This window comes from Hyla sarda, chromosome 4 (genome assembly GCF_029499605.1).
Source record: "Hyla sarda isolate aHylSar1 chromosome 4, aHylSar1.hap1, whole genome shotgun sequence".
Classification (NCBI taxonomy): Eukaryota; Metazoa; Chordata; class Amphibia; order Anura; family Hylidae; genus Hyla; species Hyla sarda.
In genome coordinates this window covers 123,593,965-123,611,152 of record NC_079192.1, presented here as the reverse complement: position 1 = coordinate 123,611,152, position 17,188 = coordinate 123,593,965, and the positions used below count along the sequence as shown (strand labels likewise).

General features: G+C 41.9%; 1 protein-coding gene across 2 annotated transcripts in view; it reads right to left on the bottom strand.

The window, feature by feature from the left end:
• The window catches only part of SEMA4B (semaphorin 4B), a 284,324-nt gene that overhangs the window by 231,102 nt on the left and 36,034 nt on the right, over positions 1–17,188 (bottom strand). The window lies entirely within an intron of this gene.

The window sequence follows — 17,188 nt, the reverse complement described above, 5'->3', positions numbered from 1 at the left end:
TCAGAGTAGTGACAAGGTGATTAAAGTTCTCTTGTTGCTGTTGTTAAGACCCTAAGAGTCCCCTTCGTGGTGCACAGCTATTTCCGATTCTCTATATTTCAGGGTGTGGGACCAGGGCTGGGCTGTTTGCCAGTATTACACAAATGGGACTTTCTTTCCCTCACTTCTCTGGTACTTAGTCACAGCACAGCACATACTCCTCTTTGCTCTGCCTTGACTGGAGAATGTGCACTGAACAGACTGACACTGTGCTGAAGATTTCCAGAACTATAGATGGCATGTGGTGGGAGAAGGGATTACTTATGCTCTGGCTTTGCAAGGTGCTTTATAAGCAGACATGAAAGAAACAGTAGCAGAACAGCAAGAAAAGGATTACAGTAAGTACTGTACTACTTCCGCTGCTGAGAAGATAAAGAAAAGTGGCAATATGTTGAGGAATACACTGCAGCACTATGTACATACAGCAGTAAAAACACAAGGTACAGTTACCCTGAGCTTTATGGGTGGTAAAAGAAGAGAAAGCCTTGTTTAATTCTGACTCTCTGCAAATATACAGCCCAGGCATTCTCAGGCCCTCTCCCTCTCCTGCACATAGCACATGCTAAACCACACCCTCACTCCCCTGTGTTTTGTCCTATTATAGCTGTTACTAGAGACAGACAAAGTCTAACAACAGAAAGTAGGCAACTTATTGCAGAGGTGTGAGACTCCCTGTGGATAAGACTTTAGTGTATTTTTTCTGGGGTAAAATGTCATGTTTGGCAAATGAAGTGATTTACAAATATGTTAGGAATCACATGGAGGGAGGTTTTTTTAAATGATGATGCAATAGACTTTAAGCAGTCTAGCAACTTTTTGTGTCCTATAAATACTGCAGCTGTGCTTTTTTTTTCCTTTTTTGGAATCCGATTTCTTGAAATCTTCCCATCAATGTAAATATTTTTTTAGTAGTCTATTCACAGAAACAGTATAAATCCCAACCCTGCAGTGATTATTTGTATAGGATACAGAACATACAACATAAATCTAATTATAATGTTAAAGGTATAAATATAGAAACATAGAATGTGTCAGCAGATAAGAACCATTTGGCCCATCTAGTCTGCCCAATAATCTGAATCCTATCAATAGTCCCTGGCCCTATCTTATATGAAGGATAGCCTTATGCTTATCCCATGCATGTTTATACTCCTTCACTGTATTTGCAGCGACCACTTCTGCAGGAAGGCTATTCCATGCATCCACTACTCTCTCAGTAAAGTAATACTTCCTGATATTACTGCATAAACCTTTGCCCCTCTAATTTAAAACTATGTCCTCTTGTGGTAGTTTTTCTTCTTTAAAAAATGCTCTCCTCCTTTACCGTATTGATTCCCTTTATGTATTTAAAAGTCTCTATCATATCCCCTCTGTCTCTTCTTTCTTCGAAGCTATAAATGTTAAGGTCCTTTAACCTTTCCTGGTAAGTTTTATCCTGCAATCCATGTACTAGTTTAGTAGCTCTTCTCTGAACTCTCTCTAGAGTATCTATATCCTTCTGGAGATATGGCCTCCAGGACTGCGCACAATACTCCAAGTGAGGCCTCACCAGTGTTCTGTACAGAGGCATGAGCACTTCTCTCTTTCTACTGCTTATACCTCTCCCTATACATCCAAGCATTCTGCTAGCATTTCCTGCTGATCTATTACATTGTCTTCCTACCTTTAAGTCTTCGGAAATAATTACTCCTAAATCCCTTTCCTCAGATACTGAGGTCAGGACTTTGTCAAATATTCTATATTCTGCCCGAGGGTTTTTACGCCCTAGGTGCATTATCTTGCACTTATTCACGTTAAATTTCAGTTGCCAGAGTTCTGACCTTTCTTCTAGTTTGCCTAAATCATTTTCCATTTGGCGTATCCCTCCAGGAACATCAACCATGTTACATATCTTTGTGTCATCAGCAAAAAGACCAATACCTTAGCATCGAGACCTTTTGCGATATCCCTAATGAAGATATTAAACAATATTGGTCCCAGTACAGATCCCTGAGGTACCCCACTGGTAACAAGACCTTGCTCTAAATATACTCCATTGACTACAACCCTCTGTTGTCTGTCACTCAACCACTGTCTAATCCACTCAACAATACTGGAGTCCAAGCTCAATGACTGTAGTTCATTGATAAGTCTTCTATGTGGGACAGTGTCAAAAGCCTTACTAAAATCTAGATATGTGATGTCTACTGCCCCTCCGCCATCTATTATTTTAGTCACCCAGTCCAAAAAAATCAATAAGATTTGTTTGACATTATCTCCCTGAAGAAAACCCATGTTGTTTTTTCATCCTGCAATCCATGGTGTTTTAGATGTTCTACAATCCTATCCTTTAGTAGGGTTTCCATTAATTTACCCACTATTGATGTCAGACTTACTGGCCTATAGTTGCTTGATTTTTCCCTACTACCTTTCTTGTGAATGGGCACATCATTTGTTAATTTCCAATCTTCTGGGACGACTCCTGTTACCAGTGATTGGTTAAATAAATTTGTTAATGGTTTTGCTAGCTCACCACTAAGCTCTGTTAATAATTTTGGGTGTATCCCATCAGGCCCCTGTGACTTATTTGTCTTCACTTTAGACAGCAAACATAGAACCTCTTCCTCTCTAAAGACACATGCATCAAACGATTCATTAGTCTTCCTCCCTAATTGAGGTCCTTTTCCTTCTTTTTCTTCTGTAAAAACTGAACAGAAGTATTCATTAAGGCAGTCAGCTAGCCCTTTATTCTCTTCTGCATACCTTCCTTCCTTTGTTTTTAATTTAGTTATTCCTTGTTTTAATTTCCTTTTTTCATTTATATATCTGAAGAATGTCTTATCCTCTTTTTTCACAGACTGAGCTAGCTTTTCTTCTGCCTGCGCTTTAGAAGTTCTTATGACTTGGCCTCTTTCTGCCTAATCTTGTAGATTTCCCTATCTTCATTGCTCTGAAAATCATGTGGCTTTGATTACATCTAAATTAATGTGCTCCAAAGCATTAGGGGGCATAACATTATTTACATATTTGCATATCGCTTCATTTAATTAACCCCAGAAGTTGAAAGTGTTTTAGAGGGGGTCACTGGAAATTAACATTAATGTGTTTGTCTCATGATGAAGACCATCACCAATTCTCACTGTGGAAATAAGAATTCTATGAAATTGAGTTCATTTTTTTAATAATTGCTTGTATATTTATATTTATATATGTTCTGGCTGCATATCAATAATCTTACCTTTGTTTTGACTTTGGTACCATTAGACACGGCCACCAGGTCTTGTCACCTTGTCCGGCTGTGTGCAATGCTCCATCCCCCATTCACTATTTCCCCGGCCTGACTTGCACAAGTGCCTTCAGGCAATAGATTTGCAGAATAATGAGAGCCTACCCACCAACCCAGAAAATTAGAATGAACAACAGGGATGCCAACTAAATCAACATATACCTAAATACTTTAAATACCATAGAAATTGTATAGGCAAATGCCATCAGGGCATTTAAATTACACTTTCCAAGGTTTTGGTTACAAAGATAGCCATGAAAAAAAAAAAAAAAAAAAACATTTAATCACTTTTTCAATGAAGAGGTTAAGTGTAAAGATTTCCATGCTGGATTACTGAAGTTCCAGAAAGGCTCTGCAATTATCCATAAAATTAAGAAGTAATTTAATGACATTTCATTTTCTTGTTTATACTGCACTGTCTGTATGGTTTCTATCATACCACTCTGCCAAGAAACACACTGGATGTAATCTGTTTTTATGACGCCAAGCAGTCACCCATTTGGTTACTAAAATGTTTCTGTCGTATAAATGTGGATCATGTATCAATTATGACATAAAATTAATGTTTTTTTTTTTTTTTACAAACATGATTTAACCTCTTAAGGGTACGTTCACACGCGCAGATTTTCAGCGTATTTTACGCTGCAGATCCGCTGGTGAAGGCCTGCTCTATGCTGGCTTTACATTTGCCTGCTCGTAGTGGCGATACGTCGCTACCAGCAGGCACACTGTGATGTGCGAGTCGCAGTATACTCGCACATCGCGGGAGCTCTCTGCCTAGCTCAGAGCAGGAAGAGCGGACACGATGTGCAGGTACGCCGCGCACATCGCTGCAGTGTGTCTGCTCGTCGCGGCGTATTGCCGCTACCAGCAGGCACATGTAAAGCCAGCATAGAGCGGGGCCTTCACCAGCGGATCAGCAGCTAAATACACTGAAAATCTGCGCGTGTGAATGTACCCTAAGGACGCAGGGCGTACCAGTATGCCCTGCGCCCCCGATCCTGGTATTTAAAACGGGGTCACACCATGACCCCGCATCATACCGGGTCGGTCACGGCAGATAATGATAGCCGGGTCCCTGGGCTAATAGCGCGTGGCACCGATCGCTATTAACCCATTAGACACGGCTATCAAAGTTGATCGCTGTGTCTAAAACGAAAGTAAAAGCTTCCCAGCAGCTCAGTCGGGCTGATCGGGACTATCGCGATAAAATTGCAATGTCCCGATCAGCTTGGACGCAAGCGGAGGTCCCCTTACCTTGCTCCGTCGTGTCCGATCGGCATTTGATTGCTTCAAGCCTGGGCTACAGGCTTGAGAAATCAACCCCCTATAACGCTGATCCATGCAAAGCTATGGCTTTGCAGGGATCAGTGTAAAAGATAGGTGTGTGCAGTGTTATAGCCCCTATGGGAGCTATAACACTGCAAAAAAAAAAGTAAAAAAAATAGTTAAAAAGTTAATAAAGATCATTCAACCCCTTCTAAAAAAGTTTGAATCACCCCCCTTTTCCCATAAAAAAACTGTGTAAATAAAAATAAACATATGTCGTATCGCCACGTGCGTAAATGTCCGAACTATAAAAATATATCATTGATTAAACTGCACGATCAATGGCGTACGCAAAAATTCCAAAGTCCAAAATTGCGTATTTTTGGTCACTTTTTATATCATGAAAAAAATTACTAAAAAGTGATCAAAAAGTCCAAAAATGGTATCACTAAAAACTTCAGAACATGGCACAAAAAATGAGCCCTCATACCGGCCCATACGCGAATAAAAAAGAAAGTTATAGGGGTCAGAAGATGAGAATTTTTAACGTATACATTTTCCTGCATGTAGTTTTGATTTTTTTCAGAAGTATGACAATATCCAACCTATATAAGTAGGGTATCATTTTAACCGTATGGACCTACAGAATAAAGATAGGGTGTCATTTTTACCGAAAAATGCACTGTGTAGAAACGGAAGCCCCCAAAATTGACAAAATTACATTTTATTTTCTTCAATTTTGTCGCACAATGAATATTTGGTAAAATGACTAAAGTCACTGCAAAGTAGAATTGGTGGCGCAAAAAATAAACCATCATATGGAAATTGATGCGAAAAATTGAAAGCGTTATGATTTTTAGAAGGTGATTAGGAAAAAATGAAAATGCAAAAACGGAAAAACCCTGAGTCCTTAATGGGTTAATGGAACCTCTGGTTTAGACGAATCTCCACCAAAATTAGGGTATTTGTACAACGCTCAATCACAGTTAGACATAAAGATACAAGGATTTAGCCAATTACTTGCAGGGGGCAGGTAAAATTGACAGCAACTTCTACATTAGGCTGAAATAGTAAAAGATGCTTGGACTAAACTTCTGTGGTTTATAAGTGCACAGTAAGGCTATATTCGCACTATGGAATTTCCACGGGTTGTTCCGCTTAGATATCACACTCCATTGCACAATGGACACTATGGAATTTCAGTGGAAGAAAACCCACCTCTGAATTATCTCGGTTATTCTTTTGGATGAATTTTTGTGGAATACATTGTCGTCTGAGGGGACGGTAATATCCCCGCGGTCTTAGCAACAAGTGATTCAGTTGGTGCTGGACACCCTCAGAATCTTCAGCCAGGTTATTTCCCTTTGGATATTCTGTAGTCTGAACCTAGCCTAAGTAAATGTGAGCATGCCTGGGATAAACATATGTCTATGATTAAATAAAAACAAAATATATTATAAGTGCAGCCTAGATAGACAAAGTATCTAGCAATATAGATATAATACCAAATGCAGCACATTTATAAATTCTTACCACATAGCCTATAGAACAGTGGTCTTCAACCTGCGGACCTCCAGATGTTGCAAAACTACAACTCCCAGCATGCCCGGACAGCCAACGGCTGTCCGGGCATGCTGGGAGTTGTAGTTTTGCAAAATCTGCAGGTCTGCAGTTTGAAGACCACTGCTATAGAACATAAAATGTATTATAATAAGAAACCTTAGGAGAGATGAGTGAACTTTTTTAAAAGCTCAGTTCTGCCGGTTCGCTGAACTCTGGATCTCACAGAACTAGTTCTGTCCAAACCTTTCACCAATAGCCCAAAAATGTGTGTATAACACTAAAGGGGTGATTTATCAAAAACTGTGCAGAGGAAGAGTGGTGCAGTTGCCCATGGCAACCAAACAGATTGCTTCTTTCATTTTTTAAGAGACCTGTGAAAAATGAAAGAAGCAATCTGATTGCTTGACATGGGCAACTGCGCCACTCTTCCTCTACACAGGTTTTGATAATTCTCCCCCAAGAGCCCTTGTGATAGCCTGGGGGAGTAGGGTATGGGGAGTGTAGCTGTGCGGTGACTAAAGGGTGCTTGTTAACCCTTGCTATTCGTGACGCCAGGGTGGGGGCTCCTCAGTAATGCTTGTCCTACCGCCACCCTTCCCAAGAGCGATAGGGAGGTACATAAGAATAGAGGGGGAGATTTATCAAAACCAGTGCAGAGGAAAAGTTGCCCTGTTGCCCACGGCAACCAATCAGCTTGCTTCTTTCATTTTTAACAAGGTCTCTGCAAAATGAAAGAAGCGATCTGATTGGTTGCTATGGGCAACTTGGCAACTTTTCCTCTGCACAGGTTTGGATAAATCTTCCCCAGAATGTCCACAACCAGAGAGTTTGCTGAAACAGTTGTAATTTTTACTGAAGATTTTATGCAAGCTTCATAACCGGAACAGTTGCTATACATACAAGCTTTCTTGGGAGATTGACAAAGGGTGGGACTTTAGCAATTTAGAGTCTTTAGGATAATATGTGCTGTTCCACTGGATTTAGGGGATTTAGTTGCGGTCCAGTAGTCACACTAGCTTTAGCGGGGAGTAGTTTAGAACCCACGGTTTAGTTCAGCTGATGCCGGTAGGTGGTTAGGCCTAGCGTGTCTTTGCAAGTTGCGCAGATCCGTCCTGCTAGTCTGGCATCCATGAGAGCAGCAACCCAAGAGAGCGATAATTGGCTATAGCTCCCTTGAATGGGCAGGGGCTGGACTAGAGCTAATTGGTCCAATACTTGTGTCAATCACCATTACAAAGGATTATGGGCAACATGTGACCCAAGGACCTCCAAAGGTCCTCCAACATACCATAGAGGATTTAACATGGTCACATGACCAAAGGTCCTGTGACGCTAAACAAGGTAAGTATCATACATTATATTAAATATATATTATTACTAAATATATACATACATGAACATTGTAGAATTAGAGTAGAGGAGAGGCAACTAGGGGCTGTCCCACTTGGGGGACCCTACCTGAGCGTAGTAACTCTGACTTTGGGGACCACCACACTAGGTACGGTATGCAATACGGTACCGGGACACCACACCCTAAAAGCACAGTATAACACTGTTAGGTCACTTAGGAGTGTATCTATGCACTTCTGAGCTGTTTTTAAATAAAAAGTGTATTTTTAAGTTACAGAAACATGTATGGCTGTGTTATGCAATGGCTTTTTCAAAGTGGTCCAAAAATTATCCCTTTTTGGGAGTAGCAACAGGCTCTGTTCCTGGAACATGTAGAAGCAGAGCATCCTATAAAGTGCACAAAAGTGTCACAAATCCCCCTATGCAGCTTTTTCACAAATACTTTCACAGTTAACTTCCAACTCAAACAGATTTTACACTGACAGAGCAGATGGAGAACGCTCTTTATTGCTTTACTACAATTATTATATATGTGGTCCTTAACAGACAAGGGGTTAAACCAAAAACAAGCTAGAGTCAAAACCTAAATGGTCAGGATCCAGGGAAAGCTGAGAATACAAAACATTGGTGAAGGTTGAGTAAGACCAATCATGGGTGTGTTAGCGGTGCAACTGCTGGAATAAATATCCTTTCCATAGGAGGTGTGAGCACCAGCACTGAGCAGATTGGCCCAGCACCTCCACCTACAGATTGGTTGACAGGGCTGTCAGTAATTTGACACAGTTCTGCACTGAACGAGAAACCTGGACTACTATTGACTGGGACTGTATAATCTTCAGTGACAAATGGAGGTTCTGTTTGGGATCTGGAAATTTTTCGCGTCCGAGTATGGAGGCCTTTTGGTGAGCGCTCAATCCTGCCTTTGCCATGGAACAACAAACTGCCTCAACTGCTCGTGCGATGATCTGTGGAGCCATCGCATATGACAGTCAGTCACACTTAGTAGTGATACAAGAGACACTAACAGCTCAGTGATATGTGCAGGACATCCTGCGGGCACATTTGTTGCCTTCTTGGCTTCCAACTGGTATTTAAAGCAGAATAATGCTCTCCCATACATGAAGGGTTTCTCAGGAATGGGTCTACTAGACTTCAACACTTCCTTGGCCTATCTGATTGCCAAAATTATCACCCAATGACCATTCATAGCACCAGCTGAAAAGCCAACTTTGGCAACTTATGAGTGTGCAGGATCTATGGGGCCAACTGCAAGATTTGTTGTCAGGATGTCATACAAAACCTGTTCACCTTCCTGTCCAACCGTATCTCTTCTTGTATTAAGGCTAGAGGCAGCCCAACTGTACAGTTTTCCTTATTAAACTTATATTTTAACTCTAAGGGTACGGGTCACACATAGCGCATCCGCATTGTATTTGATGCTGCAGATGCACTACTGACCGTCTCTAGAGTAAGCCTCCTGTCATGCCTATGTGTCCTGCATTGTCTGCCCTGTGTGTCTGCCACTACAAACAGACACACAGGGATCTGCGAGTCAAGTGCGTATGCGCAGTGTACTCACAAACATCACTTTCGGCCTAGCTCAGCGACCTTGATGTCTATGAGTACATTGCGCACGTGTGCGTGACTCGCAGATCCCTGTGTGTCTGCTCGTAGGGGGCACACCAGGAGGCTCACTCTAGAGACAGTGTGACTCTACCTTAATATTGTAATTAGATATATATCCTTAAATTAACACACACGGTTTTATCTGATTTTAACAACTTCTTCTTGGTGCGTTGTTGTTTTTTTGGCAATATGTATAGCTGACACTGATAAGACCTGGGAAAGTTAATTCCCTTTGGAGGATACTCTGCTTTGGGTAATATCCCAGTCTCTCTTCCAGCTCTGATATAAGTAAGAAATTTACATAGAGGTGGCCCTATAGAGACAGTTATCTTCCATATGGAGAAAAGCTAGTTCACATACTTTCTTTCTCATGGAGCATTGTCTATAAGACTCCATACATAGCTAAATCTCCTCAAAGAGAACCAGTAACCTGAAGAGCTAGATTACACAATATACACTATATGAACAAATATTGTATTCAGTAATTGTAGCAGCAGGCAGAATCCTTGGCAAATGACTACATAAGGACATACAAACACCCCTATTGTGCATTAAAGGGGTACTCTGCCCCTAGACACCTTATCCCCTATCCAAAGGAAAGGGGAAAAGATGTCCGATCGCATGGGTCCTGCAGCTGGGACCAGCATGATCTCTGTGCAGCACCCGACATTTGTTTAGAACGCTGGGTACAGGTGGCTGGGGTTGTAAAGTCACGGCCACGCCCCTCATGATGTCACACCACGCCCCCTCAATACAAGTCTATGGGAGGGGGCATGGCTGTTGCCATGCCCCCTCCCATAGACTTGCATTGAGGGGGCGTGACGTGATGTAATGAGAGGTGTGGCCATGACGTCACGACCCCTGCCGCCCGCTCCAAGCGTTCGGAACAAAGTGTTCGGAATGTTGGGGCAGCAGAGTACCCCTTTAATTTGCTAGTGTTAATGTGTGTTAGCAAGTATCATTAGGCATTATGGGATGTACAGGTGAAACCAGTTTTACAGAATCTCTACAGTAATTCGATGTGAATCTGTAGATGTAAATAGACATGATCTCCATAATCATGTTAATAGCACCAGTTGTCTTTTGTCTTTAACCCCTCAGATATTATACCCTCGAGCAGCTCTATTAGCTGGACAGAAGATCCCTGATCCTGGCTGGAATGATAAGCCTTTAGAAGCTGGATAATCACACAATGTATTGTAGGAGATTTTATATTTGAATCATTCCACATACAGCATTACATTAATCTCCATGAACTTCCTTGACCGAGAATAATTGTCTCTTTTCTCACTTCTTACTTTTTATTTACATTTTTTTCCAAGCAATAAAATCCACATAAATATCTTCCAGATTCTTAATAATCCAAAACAAACATGGAGAATGAAAAATAAAGGAAGGACAGAGTTCCGGCCAGGAGCAACAGCACATCTAGTTCTTTCCAGAATGGGATTGTAAGAAAATATTCAACATAGTAGTAAGTATGCAATGTTATATTATTCTTACTACCATTCACATACTGTTGACATTTTCATGGTCAGATACTTGCTAAAAAAAATACTACAGTGGCTACAAGAGGTATGGGGAATTCTGTACATATTGTCACTCTATAACATGTTAAGTCAAACCTTTAAAGAAGTTCTCTAGTGAAAAGGGAAAAGTTATAGATCCCTGGGGTCTGACTGCTGGGACCCTCCACAATCTCTTCAATGGGGCCCTGACAGTCTGCTGAAAGGGGGTGTGCTGACCCCCGCATGGAGAGGTAACCGACACGCCCCCTCCATGTATCCCATAGACATACACGGAGGGAACTTGTCGACCGCGGCTTCCTGCGGGGTTCAAATCGGCCGCTTATGGAAGACTGCCGGGGGCTTGTTCAGGAGATCATGGAGGGTCCCAGCGGTCAGATCCCCTGCGACCTATAACTTATCGTCTATCCTTTGGATAGGGGATATTTAATTTTTCACTGCACTACTCCTGTAAAAAAGTCTTCCCACTAGTGAGAATGATCTTAGGCAAGTGACGTTTTTCATGTGAAGATCCTCAACCTACAAGGGGGACAGTTGTATGAGCTGCTTCTATGGTGCCCAAGCCCATACTATACTATCACAGATCAAAAGAAGCAAGGGCAGCTCCTTTGTCATAATTGGCCCTAGTGATTACGTGATCCCTGGATCCAGCATAGCCCTGGACATGGCAATAGTCACATGAGGGCAGACTGTTGATATGAAGGTAGTAGAATGCTCAGATATGTAAAGAATTTGGATGTTAAGGCTGAATTCCTGAACTGGTCTCCATGATGACCACTGTCCACTTATTATGGTCACTTACCAACAGGTGCCTAAGCAAAGGAAATTCTTACACACAGGGGGTATGACATATTTAGGAATATAAATGACAGTGTAACTTCCTTCAGCTGGAAGGAATACATACAGCTGGAGCACAGATTAAGTTTGTAATCCTAAAATAGCTTCGTCAGGTTGACCCTTTGAAGAACAAACAACTTAAAGGGGTATTCTGGCTTTATACATCTTATGCCCTATCCCTTGGATAAGGGATAAGATGTATAAAGCCAGAATACCCCTTTAAAGTTCTTCATTTTCAACTGTTTTCTGAATCTGTCTTTATATTTGAATAAGTCTACTGAACACTGTGTATAGCATTTGTGCCAAAAGGTCTGTCTGTAATTTCCATAGATAATTTAAAGGGTGTGTAGATATGTCCCCGACTACCATTGCTTTGGTAGCTGTCACAAAACAATACTGGCCAAATCCACACAAATACACTGGCCTAGATTTACTAAAACTGTCTGACTAGACAGTCAAATTGGCTTAGACTGATAAACCTTTAATATTTTTTTGATTTTCTAGACAAAATTTAGACCAACCTAAATTGCATTACAATGTTGAGCAAAAATTCTGGTTCCTTTTTGGCACAACTTTAGCTATGTTCCATTTTTGGACATGGCAAAGAAGGTGTCTACAAATTGTCTAAAACTCAAGATAAATGTTGTGGAAATCATATAGGACAGTTTTTGTTAGTGCAAATGTCAAAATTCTGGTGCATTTGCAACAGTAAATCTGCCCAAGTGTAGATACTTCTCATGCAGTTACCAAAGTTTATGCACCAACAGGGCAGTATTAGTGGCAATTGGGTGGCAAAAAGTTGTGCAGCACTCCCCTCTCTAAAGGACAGCAAACAAGTGGTTAAGAGGATCCAATAAATGAGAAGAGGGGAAACAAAACTCTCACTCTATAATGGAAGGCTCATTTTGATTTTTGATATGAGTCCCTCTTTCTATTATCTACGCCTCTGCTTACTATTAATACACTCTATTATACTGTATTATGAATAAAACAAAGTATAAAAAATGTTATTAAATCAGTGGCAATTTTATGATGTAGAACCAATAGGTGTTGTATTCTGGGACAGTCTCACTCATCAACACTTAGATACACCAACTCAGCAGAATGGTGTCTGTGGAAATGATCATTGCAGTGGTTTACAGCACCAGAAATATGCAGCTGTAGGATAAATGCTTGGTTCATGGAGCAGTTAAAGACCGGGCACATAAACATTTCCAGCAATAAGAACCTGCTGGTAGACATTTAGTACTTTGGAAATTCATATATAATGAAATATGAATTAATAATCAAGAATAATGTCGGCTATCTTAAAGAAAAATAAGTAATTGAAATGTTTATCCTGATACGGATTTGACTTATTTATAATTCTTGGCAGGAAAAAAGGAACTTTCTGCGGAATCATCAAAAATGATTGTCTAATGTGTCATTGAAGGGGTATTCTGGCCATAGATATCACCCCCCCCCCCCCCCCGTGACATCACACCACGCCTCCTCCATTCATGTCTATGGTAGGCGGGCGTGACAGACGGTTTTCGAGACCATAGCAGCAGCCCGGCATAGAATGTGGGTGCTGAATGAAGATCGCGGGGGGTCCCCCATGATCAGACATCTTATCCCCTACCCTTTGTCACATTGCTGCTCAGGCAGTGATTGGCTGAGCGGCACTGTGACATATCAGGCCCCAGTACCAGGAGGTGGAGCATGGTAAGGAATAGCAGCAGCGATACCAGAGGCTACAGGGAGGTAAGTATAGTTTTTTGTTTTTTTTTAGGCAGGCAGCTTGGACATGCTTTTAGAAAAACACTTTTCACCTTGACAATCCCTTTAAGATATGCCTTCTGCAATGTTTTGTATTATGTGGTACTAAGTCATATACATCATGGCCTCATGGCGTGGCAAAGACGTGTGCACAGTGGCAATATGGAGTTGCACATCATTTTTAATTTATTTAAAAAAGATTTCAATGCAAATGATACATGTACATATATATTGTGAGGTTTATAGTAAACCAGAATAATGCAGAAAATATGCGTAAAATACTAATACAGTGACCCCCGACCTACGATGGCCCCGACATATGATGAAATCGACATACGATGGCCTCTCAGAGGCCATCGCATGTCGATGTCAGCATCGACATACGATGCTTTTTTATGTCGGGGCCATCGTATTAAGTGCTATTCGGCAGCGCCAAATGCTTAAGCTGCTGCCGGATAGCAGCTTAATGTTCCCCGTGTGGTGCGGTAAGTATTACTTACCCCTCCACGATGCTCCGGGGTGCCCTCCGGGTCCAGTGCTGGTCTTCCGGTGTCTTTTCGGCCCTCTCCAATGACGTCAATATGCTACTGCGCACGTTGTCCAATAGGAATGGCGTATGCAGCGGCGTAATGACGTCGCTACGCAGGCCCAGTAAGGCCTTGCGGAAGACAGAAGAGGACCGGAGAAGACAGAAGAGGACCGGAGAAGACAGCAGAGGACCGGAGAAGACAGCGGAGAGCCCAGCGGAGGCCGGGGTCACCATCGGGAGCGGCGGGGACAGGTGAGTACAGCTTCCTATACTTTACATTGCACGAATCCCTCAACATACGATGGATTCGACAAACGTTGGCTCGTTTGGAACGAATCACCATCGTATGTTGAGGGACCACTGTACTGTATTTCTGCTACTACCGAGGATGGTGTTCAGTTAGTTGGGAAAAGTCTTGGATTAGTCTTATTTGGAAACAGCGATTTTCACACCATTTGTGCCTTTATCCTACTGCATTTCTGTATAGAACTGTTTTTCTTTGCTCTTTTGTCCACAGCAACCTTAATGTATGTAGCCATCAAAAACCACTTACCGGTAATAGGAAAACTAATAGACGAGCAAATGATGTGCAAACTACCAGTGTTAAATGCGTGGTTACATCTGAATAAATAACTACCGGTTAGACTAATGAAATGGCGCATGGTAAAAAAAAAACATGTCAGAGATGATGTGCTGTCATGTTCTCCCGGGACTCCATAGCGAGCTGCAGAGACATCAGCAACACTGTACATATTATTTACATATGCTGAGAGCCACAGGCATATGTCAGCCTGCAGGGCATAATACTATCAGGTAAAATAGATACAGATAGTCCTCCTGAGTTAAAATAATAATGAAACCTTAAGGCAATGGTCTCAAACTGTGGCCCTCCACATGTTGCAAAACTTCAACTCCCAGCATGCCTGGACAGCCAACGGCTGTCCAGATATGCTGGGAGTTGAAGTTTTGCAACATCTGGAGGGCCACAGTTTGAGACCACTGCCTCAATGGGGGGCTCTGGGGAAGTTAAGAAAAATAAAAATGCCCAAAGCCACCACAATACCTGTTCTGTGTCCCCTGTTGTTATGCATGTGATTCTGCCAGCTCCTATGGCCCCTGTTGTATCCTAAATATTATTTTTCCTTGGTTGCAGCCCAGACTACAACTCCCAGCAGTCAGTGCGGCCCTGTGTAATGGCTGCCAGCCAATTGCTTTTACTATCTGTGTGCATGCTGCATTGTTGTAAAAACACTGTACATAGTTACATAGTTAGTATGGTTGAAAAAAGACATACGTCCATCAAGTCCAACCAGGGAATTGAAGGGAAGGGTGTAAGGGGATAAGGGAAAGGGATGTAGTACAAGTCTTTTCTTTCAAACTATCCTTCCCTCCAGCAATAAATCATGCTATGCTCTGAATGGCAGCAGTCAGTGATTAGTGCTGAGGAGACTGGGCTTCTCTGCCGGCAAGATTCTCACACAGGGAAGAGAGGGAAGGTGTGGCTGTGAAGCCAGAGCCCTAGACCAGACAGCAATCACATGGTGTTTGTCTTACAGGAGGGTGGGGGCTAGTCTCATTGAGGGCTTTACACAGGGACAAGCAGGATCTTTCTCTCACTCCCTGCATGTAAGTGACAGCTGAAAGAGGGAAACATATAGCTAATGAATGATATTTAGACAAGTAAATAGGTTGGTGTGAGGGAAAGGATGGGCTATGGGTTTAGTTCCCCGGAGTACACCTTTAAGGGTTAGTAACAGAAAGGTTTTTAAATAAATACATTTTTACACTAATGTTTCTATCTTTATGTGACTTCAGCACATCACAAAGCATGCTCACTACATGATGTAAAGCAAATTTCTGTAGCTGCTTTTTTTCCATCTCAGAATAGAAGCTCCTGCAAAATGGCTGCCTCATAGCCATGGAAAATAAAAAACAGAGGTTGTAGTTGAACCTGGACCCTATGACCAAACTACCATTAAAAGGAATACCACTATTTGTTATCCCAAGTATACAAAAGAAGGTTGCAGTAGCACTCTTGGTCAAAAAATTGAGGCTCTTAGCACAGTTTTTGATCCAAACATGTCCTCCATTCACCACGCGTGTTAGAGTCCCATTTGAAGTCAGGTCACCTCCACGTGGTGGATGGGGCCACATTTTGATCAACAAGTGTGCTAAGAGCCTTCAGTTTGTATACTTTGTATTTGCCATAGTAGCGTTCACCCATGTATTAGGTAGTTGTGCTGGCTATTTTTCTGTTTTGTTTTGTTTGTTTACTACAGTGGGGAAAAAGGTATTTAGTCAGCCACCAATTGTGCAAGTTCTCCCACTTAAAAAGATGAGAGAGGCCTGTAATTTTCATCATAGGTAGACTTCAACTATTATATACAGATGGGGGGGGGGGGGGGGGGATACAGGAAATCCCACACCACATTGTAGGATTTCTAATGAATTAATTGGTAAATTCCTCAGTAAAATAAGTTTTTGGTCACCTACAAACAAGCAAGATTTCTGTCTCTCACAGACCTGTAACTTCTTCTTTAAGATTCTCTTCTGTCCTCCACTTGTTACCACAACCTCAAACAGTCACACTCCAAACTCCATTATGGCCAAGACCAAAGAGCTGTTGAAGGACACCAGAAACAAAATTGTAGATATGCACTAGGCTGGGAAGACTGAATCTGCAATAGACAAGCAGCTTGGTGTGAAGAAATCAACTGTGGGAGCAATTATTAGAAAATGGAAGACATACAAGACCACTGATAATCTCCCTCGATCTGGGGCTCCACGCAAGATCTCACCCCGCGGTGTCAAAACGTTCACAAGAATGGTGAGCAAAAATTCCAGAACCACACGGGGGGACCTAGTGAATTACCTGCAGAGAGCTGGGACCAAAATAACAAAGGTTACCATCAGTAACACACTACGCCGCCAGGGACTCAAATAATGCAGTGCCAGATATGTCCCCCTTCTTAAGCCAGTACATGTCCGGGCCCGTCTAAAATTTGCTAGAGAGCATTTGGATGATCCAAAAGAGGATTGGGAGAATGGCATATGGTCAGAGAATTTTTTCGTAAAAACTCAACTGGTCGTGTTTGGAGGAGAATAAATGCTGAGTTGCATCCAAAGAACACCATACCTACTGTGAAGCATGGGGGTGGAAACATCATGCTTTGGGGCTGCTTTTCAGTAAAGGGACCAGGACGACTAATCCGTGTAAGGGTATGTTCACACATACAGGATCTTGCGCAGATTTGATGCACAGGATTTGTAACTGCCGATTAGAAGCTTTGCTCAGTCATTTACTTTACATTGAAATCTATAGCAGAAAATCCTGTGCATCAAATCTGCCTACGTGTGAATGTACCCTAAAGGAAAGAATGAATGGGGTCATGTATCGTGAGATTTTGAGTGAAAACCTCCTTCCAT